Source organism: Chrysochloris asiatica, unplaced genomic scaffold (genome assembly GCF_000296735.1).
Source record: "Chrysochloris asiatica unplaced genomic scaffold, ChrAsi1.0 scaffold00331, whole genome shotgun sequence".
Taxonomy (NCBI): Eukaryota; Metazoa; Chordata; class Mammalia; order Afrosoricida; family Chrysochloridae; genus Chrysochloris; species Chrysochloris asiatica.
Window position 1 is genome coordinate 2664829 of NW_006408849.1, and position 10279 is coordinate 2675107.

The window sequence follows — 10279 nt, forward strand, 5'->3', positions numbered from 1 at the left end:
ATTCTGTGTTGTTGTTGGCGGAGCTCTCTGCTATACGTCCACCTGATCCGCCATCTTGTTTGTTCCTTTAGGGCATTGCTTTTTGAAGCAGCTTCTTACAGGGACTTGTCCAGTCAGGTGATAGTTACAAATTCAAGTTCAGGCTCTGGAGCCAACCTGATGACTTTCCATTCCAGTTCCATTTCTGAAGTTGGGTGACTTTGGACAATTGTGTAACCTGACTTAGTATAGCCATGCAACCTCATACAAGAATTAAGTGAGTTGGTACATATAAAAGACATAACAACAAGTGTCTTCAAACAGAAAACATTAATTCTTATTATTACTCAGGTGTCAGCCTTCTTCCTCACTGATTTCAGAAAACTTCACATGGTAGCAAATAAGAAGAATGAGCAGCACTATCAAATGTCATTTTCAATTTTCTTTTTGCCATATTTAAAAAGGAAATGAAATGTTAATGTGTTTTACTTAATCCATAACCAAAATGTTATTTCTACATGTTTTCTATATTACAAATTATGAACAAGGTATTTTACTATCTATGGGTAAATGTTTTATCTAAAAAAAAAAAAAAAGTACATTTTCCTGTATGCTTTGTTGTGTGTATATCAATGCAATAGTTAAAAAAAAAAAAAAAAAAGTCCTATATAACAGTGAGCAAATGATGTAAAAAAATGTCTTCAGGTAGAAGGAAAATGATTCCAGGTAGAAATTTTAATCTATACAGTAGAATGAAAAACACTGAAAACAGTCAATATGTGCATTAAGTATAAAATACATATATTTTCCCCCTTTAAAAATAATATTTTATTGTGTTTTTGGTGAAAGTTTACACAAGTTAGATTCCTCTGACAATTTCCACACAAAGTAATCAATGACATTAATTGCATTTTTCACATTATCTCAACATTCTCTTTAGTCCATTTCTAGGACTCTAGTCTTCCTGCGCATTTATCTTCTCAGCTTTGCTTTGAGTTAAATGTTGACCTTTAAGACTCACACAGGTTTATTATTATTATTTTTTTAGTAGACACTGATCTAATGCTCAGCATACAGATTGAATAAGTATGTTGAAAAAAAACAACAACCCTGGCACATACCTTTCCTGATTTTAAACCATTCAGTATCCCCTTGTTCTAACAACTGCCTCTTGTTAGTCCTTAAACTGATATCTTTGCTCTTAAACACTTTAGAACGGTCTTGTGTAGCCGACTTGCCTAATACAATGCATCGTTTGATTTCTTGACTGCTGTTCCATGAGAGCTGATGGTTGATCGAATCAAAAGGAAGTCTTTGACAACTTCAATCTTTTCTCCGTTTACTTGGTATCATTTATTGATCTGGTTGTGAGGATTTCTGTTTTCTTTCCATTGAGCTATAACCCCTACTGAAGACTGTGGTCTTTGATCTTCATCAGTAAGTGTCTGCAGTCCTCTTTGCTTTCAGCAAACAAGGTTGTGTCCTCTGCACATCGCAGGTTGTTAATGAGTCTTTCTTTTATCCTGATACCATATTCTTCTTCATATAATCTAGCTTCTCAAATTATTTGCTCAGCATACAGATTGAATAAGTATGGTGAAATGATACAGCCCTGAAACACACTTTTCCCGATTTTAAACCTTCAGTGTCCCCTTGCTCTGTTCAAACAACTGTTTCTTGGTCTATGTGCACAGGTTTCTCATGAGCACAATTAAGGGTTTTGGAATACTCATTCTCTGCAATATTGTGTATAGCTTGTCATGATCCACACAATCTAAAGCCTTTGGATAGTCAATAAAGTACAGGTAAACATCTTTCTTTCATTCTATGCTTTCAGCCAAGATTCATCTTACGTCAGCAATGATATCCCTCATCCCACGTCCCCCTCTGAATCTGGCCTGAACCTTTGCCAGCTCCTTGTCAATTTACTGCTGTAACCAGTTTTGATTTATTTTTAGCAAAATTTTACTTGCATGGGATATTAATGATATTGTCCGATGATTTCTGCATTCCTTTGGGTAACTTCTCTTTGAAATGTGGATGTCTTCCAGTCAGTTGTCTAGGTAGCTGTCTTCCAAATGTCTTGGCATAGATGAATGAGTGCCTCCAGTGCTGCTTTAGTTTGTTCAAAGATTTCAATCTGTATTCCATCAATTCCCAGAACCTTGTTCTTTGCGAATGCCTTCAATGCACTTTGGACTTCTTCCTTCAGTACAATTGGTTCTAGATCCTATGCTACCACTTGAACTGGTTAAATATAGATCATTCCTTTTTGGTGCAGTGACTCTGTGTATTCCTTCCATGTTCTTTTTATACTTTGTGCATCATTCAGTATTTTGCCCATTGTTGTTGTTGTGAAGTGCCATCAAGTTGGTTCCGACCCACAGCGACCCTATCGCGTTTCCGAGGAGCAGCTGGTGAGCTTGAACCACTGACCTTGCAGTTCAAACGGCTTTGCAGTCTGGTGCATTAACCGACAGCGCCACACCAGGCCTCCATTTTGCCCAGAGAATCCTTCAATATTGCAGGTCGAAGCTTGAACTGTTTTCTTCAGTTCTTTCAGTTTGAGAGATGCTGAGTGTGTTCTTCCCTTTTGGTTTTCTAACTCCAGGTCTCTGCACAGCTTATTATAATAATAAAAGACATGGTATACATTAATATTTATGTAAATGTTTGCAATGTGACAAATATATATAAAGGGGAGTCCTGGTGTGACGCTGTGGGTTAATGCGTCATACTACAAAGTCATTTGAACTGCAAGGTTGGTGGTTCAAGCTCACCAGCTGCTCCTTGGAATTGACTATGGGTTGGCATTGACTCGACGGCATTTAACAGCAACAACTATATATATATATGTATATATATAGATATATCTATATAAAGGAGCTCTGGTAATGTAGTGGTTATGAGTCGGGCTGCCAACCTTAAGGTCAGCAGTTTGAAATTACCAGTGGTTCAGTGGGAGAAGGATGAGGTGTTCTACTCCCATGTCTCAGAAATGCTGTGCAGGGTCACTATGAGTCGGAACCAACTCCACAGTACCAAGTTTAAATAAGTGTTGCTGATGTTAGGGATAAACTAGGGCTCCACAGGGGCAGATCACTAATAGTGATCATGCAATTTCTACGTGTTAGCCAGTTTTAAATTCATGGAGAATACATGTTGTTGCTTTTTTCTGCTTTTGAAAAATTCAGCGTTTGTAGTAACCAGAGACTTAAACATAGCCTTGAAGTGGGGTAATGAGAGTTCAGGGTGTCAGGGCTCAGCAGGACATTGCAGACTTGCGGAAGTCTTGATTTTTCAGGTGGCCTTGGTGATTGTTGGCAAGAGAAGACTGAAGAGCCATCCCAGGCTCGTCAGCTCAGAGCTGCCTGCATGTGGCACTCCCAGGGTCTTTTGCAACCTCTCTGGCAGTCAAGCTTAGAGCCCAGTAGTGACGGCCAGGCCTGAAAACTATTGTCACCCAGAAGCAAGGGGAGGGGGCAGGGCCAGCAGAGTGCTCACATAACCATGCTTTAAAGGTAGCTGATTGATTTGGTAGAAGGTGGTTTTTCTAATAGTTCAAATCTGGAGTGCTGTTGGCACTGTAGGATAAGCATTGGATTGCTAACCACAAAGTCAGCAGTTCAAATGCAGCCATAGCTCCATGGGAGAAAGATGAGGCTTTCTGTTTCCATAAAGATTTCAGCCTTAGAAGCCATGAGTTGGAACCGACTTGACAACACCCAACAACAACAGTGAATGTGACTAGAGGTCCAGCACACAGTTCACTATGAAATGGTGTTGTTGTTGGTCAGTGCTATCAAGTTGGTCCAGCTTGTAGTGGCCCTGTACAGGGTTTCTAAGGAGTAACTGGTGGGTAAAATGGTGAGAGGAGGCCAAAAGCCAGATTTTTTGTCATTGTTAAATGCCAGTGAGTCAATTCCTACTCATAACAGCCCTATATAGGGTTTCTGAGGAGTGCCTGGTGGATTTGAACCACCAACCTTGTGGTCGAATGTTTATCCTTCAGCACCACACCAGGTGTCCAAAAGCCAGATGTTGGCTTTTGGTTTTAAGTGCTGTTGACTTGGTTCCGACTCATAGCGATCCTGTATAGGGTTTCCAAGGAGTGACTGGTAAGCTTGAATCACTGACCTTGCAGCTCAAACCAGCCTTGCTGTCCAACACATTAACCCACAACGCCACACCAGGACACCAAATAGTGTTCTCCAAAGGCAGCAGCTCCCACCGTCTGGTCTCTGGCTGTGCAGGTCTGTGTTCCCTGGGTAGCTCCTGAGAACCAGCTGGTGGATTTGAACTGCCGACCTTACAGATAGCAGTCCCGTGCTTATCCTACAACACTACCAGGGGTCCTTAGAAGGATAAAAGGTAATGTGTAAAGCAGAATGGAAATGGAAAAAGACCGTGGATCTCTGGCAGAATCACCCCAGGCCTTGTTAGGCAGGAGGAAGAAACCATTTGGCCATTTGTTCCCAAATGCATTCTTTATGGTATTTCCTTAATGATTCTCGAGGGATTGCTTTCCTCAATTAAACTTAAAAACAATATTTCTTATTATTTTACTATGTTAACCAAAATAATAAAGACTTGGAAAATGCAAAAAAAGCACACAGAAAATAAACACTCTCGCTCAACCATCTAGAGATATCCTGCTTAACATTTTTTGTCTATCTTCTCCTACATTTTAAATGTATACATGTGATTTTTTAAACAAATTTATGTTCATATTGTTTTATGACCTTTCTTTCATTCATTTGCTATGAATTAACTAATAGTTGATTTACAATATGGTTTTCAATGGAAGGGTGCATGCAAAAAAAAAAAAAAAAAAACAGAAGGTAAAAATAGCAAATTCCTATTAAAGGGCAATAGAGGTTAAGGTAGTATGTGGAAATAGGCATCCCTGAGAAGCCGGGCAGGACTTTGAGAACCATAGTGATGGTCTTTGGGACCAGTTTTTTTGAGCAGAAACAACTTTCACTTCCTCTGTGATTCCTATTTTTTAAAGCTACCCTGGAGTCTCATTTCAGTCTCCTAAATTTTTTGAAACCCCATTTGTTTGCCAACTTGTCATATGCTGGCTTACATGTTGATGTGATGCTGCTGAAAGTTACGCCACTTGTATTTCAGTAGTTACCCTTCTTGGACAGGTTTCAGTGGATGGGTTCCAGACTAAGACAAACTAGGAAGAAAAGCTTGGTGATCTAGATCCATAAATTAGCCAGTGAAAACTCTGTGACTAAATACAGTGATGGAAGATGAGCCCCTCCGTTGGAAGGCACTCAGAATACACAGTGACTACGACAGTGGACTTGGACATTGTAAAGATGATTCTGGACAGAGCGCAGCCCCTGCCGTGGCACACGGGGTCACTATGAATCAGATCTAACTCAATGGTAACTGACAACCACAAACTTTTTAAAAAGAAAAACTGTTTATTGGTGGTCCTTTCTCATCTCTTTTTGCCAAAACTTATCATAAAAAGAAATTCAATCTTAAAAATGACACACACACATTTAACTGAAGGGACAGTCATACAAAAGGCAACACGTTGTGACCACCTTACCATGTATTTCCAAGGCAGACAACTGACCTTTTGACTGAGCAGGGAACAGACAATCCTGACTTCCACACACTGTCCTCTTACTCTACTCCCCAAAATCTCAACAACCATGGTTGTTGTGTGCTGCCAAGTCTGTTCCTACTCATAGTGACCTGTAGAGGGTCTCCAATAACAGCTGATGGGTTTGAACCACTGACCTTGTGGATAATAGTCCACTGCTTATCCTACAGTGCCACACCATAGCTCCAACAACCATTAGGCAACATACCTTAAGAAGCCATTGTAAAGGGATATGGCTCCCCCCTTGACCTATGCCTTTGCTACGGCCACATATATATAAATATCTAGGGACCCCAAGTAAACCTAACCTGAAAACAGGAAATCACAGCTTCGAGTGTTCCTGTAGAGATGGGAAGGACTTTGAAGGTCATCCTGTCACATCCCTCATCCCACTGTACAAAACAGAGACTTAAGCATGGTTTCTACCAGGTGAGTTTACAATCTAAATACAAACTACGCATAAGAAAGAGATGAGGGATTATATTCAAGGGCTCCCCCAACCCGAATTAAAAAAAAAAAAAAGGCATTGGAGTTCCCAAGTAACTTTCCAGTTACAAAAACTGGAAGCTTTCAGATGTTAAAACGGGGTCCAGAGGACAAAGGAGACAGAGAGGTATAGTGTGGGAATGAGCAAAATCACCCCAGGGGTAGCCTGGGGTGTTTACTGGCTAACTGCCATATGCTGCACCTGCTTCATGTGATCTAACAAACAGTGCACAAGTGCCATGTGATGCTGGGAGCAAGGCTGCGCTCCCACTCCGGAGGACCTTATATTCTAGGCCAAAGACACATTCTAGTTTATTTTTAATTAAGTTAATTTTTAAACTAGTTTTGAAAAATAAGAATATTTAAAAATTAGTTTCATAGAAACACTTGCAGCTCATGTTTAAAAACTCAGGTCCTCCATACTGGCCCTGTATGCCCCATGGGGAATCCCTGGGTGGTGGAAACAGTTGAATGAAGTGCTCAGCTGCCAACCAAAAGATTGTTTGTTTAAGTCCCACCAGAGGTACCTCAGAAGAAAGGCCTGGTGAAGAATCAGTCACTGAAAACCCCATGGGCACAGTTCTGCTCTGACATACATGGTGTTTTCATAAGTCAGAATCAACTGAGTTGGTTTCCCTTAGGTGGGGGACAGCTGCCCAGATCTCCTCAGCTCTGACATCACATGGTGTGTGCTCCTGGTCCCTGCAGTCACTCATTTGAGGACACTTGAGTTCCAGATCCAGATCTATGTCACTGAGGCTGTCTCATGCACACATCAGAGCCTACCTTCTCCTCTCAGCCAGACCAGGACAGTGTCCACATCAGGTTCCTCCTGGACATGACTGCAGATCCTCTAGTCCCACCCAGAAGGATGGCTGGTCGGCTCTACCTGGCAGCTTGGCTTGCACCCTATTCTGGGGTTCTTGACACCTCAGCATCCTGCAGGGGCTGCTCAGCACTCTCATGTGTGCACCCAAAGTACATGATGCTAGCACCTGGGGCAGGCTTTGACCAAGCTCTTCCCTTAGTCAGATGGTCTTGCAGGGCATTTTATGCTCCCCATTAGTGGTGTGGGTTAATGTGCTGGGCTGCAAAGTCACTTTGAACTGCAAGGTCGGTGGTTCAAGCTCACCAGCCACTCCTCGGAAACCCTATACAGGTTGTAAGTTGGTACTGACTCGACTGCACTTAACAACATCACTCACCATTCCTTCCTGGGATCACCTTCACAAATAAATTCTGAGGCTGAGAGACATGACATCAGCCAGGGCTCTGAACAGTAGAACTTGGGTTCTAAAACCAATGGTAACAAGTCTCCCAATACTGGTGGTAGTGGCTCATGGTGGTTCAGTGGTCAAATCCTCACCTGCCAATCTGCAGACCTGAGTTCCATTCCTGACCATATACAACGCCACCTCCCTTCTGTCAGCTATGATGCTGAACAGTTTAGCAGAGCTTCCTGGAAGACCTGGCTAAATATACTGCTGATCAGTGAAACACTATAGATCACAATGGTATCATGTGCAACTGATCATGGGCATGGCTCAGCTCCATACCTTTGCAAAATGTGGGACCTTCTCAGCACTAATATATGTGCTTCCAGGAAGGTGGTCAGTGGGGAGCTAATGTCCTGTAAAGCAACCTTTGAACCTCAAATCTAAATGCTCCCCCTTTTGTCATCTTGGTCTTGAGACATGTTTTGTAAGCTTTCTAAGATGGTCTTAACTACTCACTTCTAGGAGTTAATTAGCTGTGAAGTTACTTGATTCATGTATCAATTAATGCTGCCAGAAATTGTTGAATGTAATCTAGACAGGCACTGGAAGAAAATTGGAAAAGTCTGGTGCTATAGGATAAGTACTGAATTGCTAATGTAAGGTCAGTGGTTCAAATCCACCAAAGGCTCCTTGGAAACCATATACAGCATTGCTATGAGTCTGACCCTACTCAACAACACCTAACAAAACCAACATATTCTATATAAAATTATGATGTATTTGTCTCCAGACAACAATATATACTTTTGGTCATAACATGAATAGGAAAGCTCCTAAGAATCAGAAGAAAGGAAGGAAAGAGGAATAGTTAAGATTTTTAAAGAAGCAAGAACTGTGAGGGGAGTCTTGGTATTGTGCTATAGGATAAGCACTGGATTGCTAACCCCAAGTTCAGTGGTTCAAACCCACCAGCTGCTCCTCAAAAACCCTATACAGGGTCACTATGAATGAGAACTGACTGGATGACATTTAACAACAACAATAACAAGAACTGTAAGGATTAGGAAGGGATCATTTTAAATATGAGATATTTTTAGTACCCTCACATGGAACAGGTCATCAATTGCTCATATCCAAGATCAGGCTAAAGCTGAAGAAAACTGAAACAAGTCCATGAGAGACAAAATATGACCTTGAAGACACCCCACCTGAGTTCAGAGATCATCTCAAGAACAAATTTGATGCATTAGACACTAACATGACTGAAGACCAGAAGAGTCATAGGATGTCATCAAGAACATCATAGAGGAAGAAAGCAAAAAGTATGCTTTTCATATACATGCAAAAGTTGGACAGTGAATAAGGAAGACTGTATAAGAATTGATGCATTCCAGTTATGGTTTTGGAGGATAATATTAAAAATACCATGGACTACCAAAAGAACTGGTAGCGTAGTGGTTACAAGTTGGGCTGCCAACTGCAAGGTCAGCAGTTTGAAACTACCAACGGTTCCACAGGAGAAAGATGAGGCGTTTTGCTCCCGTAAAGATTTACAGCCTCAGAAACCCTGTGCAGGGTCACTATGAGTCAGAACCAACTCCATGGTACTTAACAACCACCACCAAAAGAACAAACAGATCTGTATTGGAAGAAGTGCAGCCAGAATGCTCCTTGGAGGCCAGGATGGCCAGACTTAGTCTCTCATACTTTGGACATGTTATCAGGAGGGACCAGTCACCTGAGGAGGATATCATGCTTGGTAAAGTGGAGGGTCAGGGAAAAAGAAGAAGACCCCCAGTGAGATGGATTGACAGAGTAACAGCAACAATGGGTTCAGGCATAGCAGCAATTGTGAGGTTGGTCCAGGACTGGGCAGCATTTCATTCTGTTGCACATAGGGTCACTATGCATGACTCAATGGCACCTAACAACAACAACAACAATTTTAAAGTAACACTAATTTATGTGAAACAGATATACCCATTAAATTCTGGTCCTGACAGAAATATAGATAAAATAATGAAACACAAAAAGAAATGTGATTGGACTAAGTACATAGGACATTCTTTTGATGCTTTCTCATCATTTAATATTTTGCCCAAAGAATCCTTCAGTATTCTTTGCACATTTCATTATAATATTTCACTTTGTCTTCTTAAGCTGCCCTTTGAAATTTTCAGTTGAACTCTTTTACCTCCTCATTTCTTCCATTTGCTTTAGCATCTCTACACTGGAAAGCAAATTTTAGATTCTTTTCTGACATCCATTTTAGTTTTTTTCTTCCTCCTTGTCTTCTTAATGACCTTTTGCTTTCTTCCTCTATAATGTTCTTGATGACATCCTATGACTCTTCTGGTCTTTGGTCATTAGTGTCTAATGCATCAAATCTCTTCTTGAGATGATCTCTGAACTCAGGTGGGATATCTTTAAGGTCATATTTTGGCTCTCATGATCTTGTTTCAATTTTCTTCTGCTTTAACCTGAACTTGATGGTCTGTTCCATAGTCTGCCCCTGGCCTTGTTTTGGCTGATAATATGGAGCTTTTCCACTGTCTTTTTCCAAATATGTAGCAATTTTGATTTCTGTGTATGCCACCTAGTCAAGTCCATGTGTATAATCATCTTTTGTGTTGTTTAAAAAGTCTTTGCAATGAAAGCAAAGAGGACTTAAAATACTTACTGATGAAGATCAAAGATCACAGTCTTTGGTGTGGGTTGCACCTCAATGTAAAGAAAACAAAAATCCTCACCACTGTAGCAATAAACAACATCCATATAAATGGAGAAAAGACTGACATTGTCAAAGACTTCATTTTGCTGGAATCCACCATTAACACTCATAGAAGCAGCAGTCAAGAAATCATATGGCATATTGCATTAGGCATATCTGCTGCATAAGACCTCATTAAAGTGTTCAAGAGGAAAGATGTCAATTTGAGGACTAAAGTGCATCTGACCCAAGCCATCATAT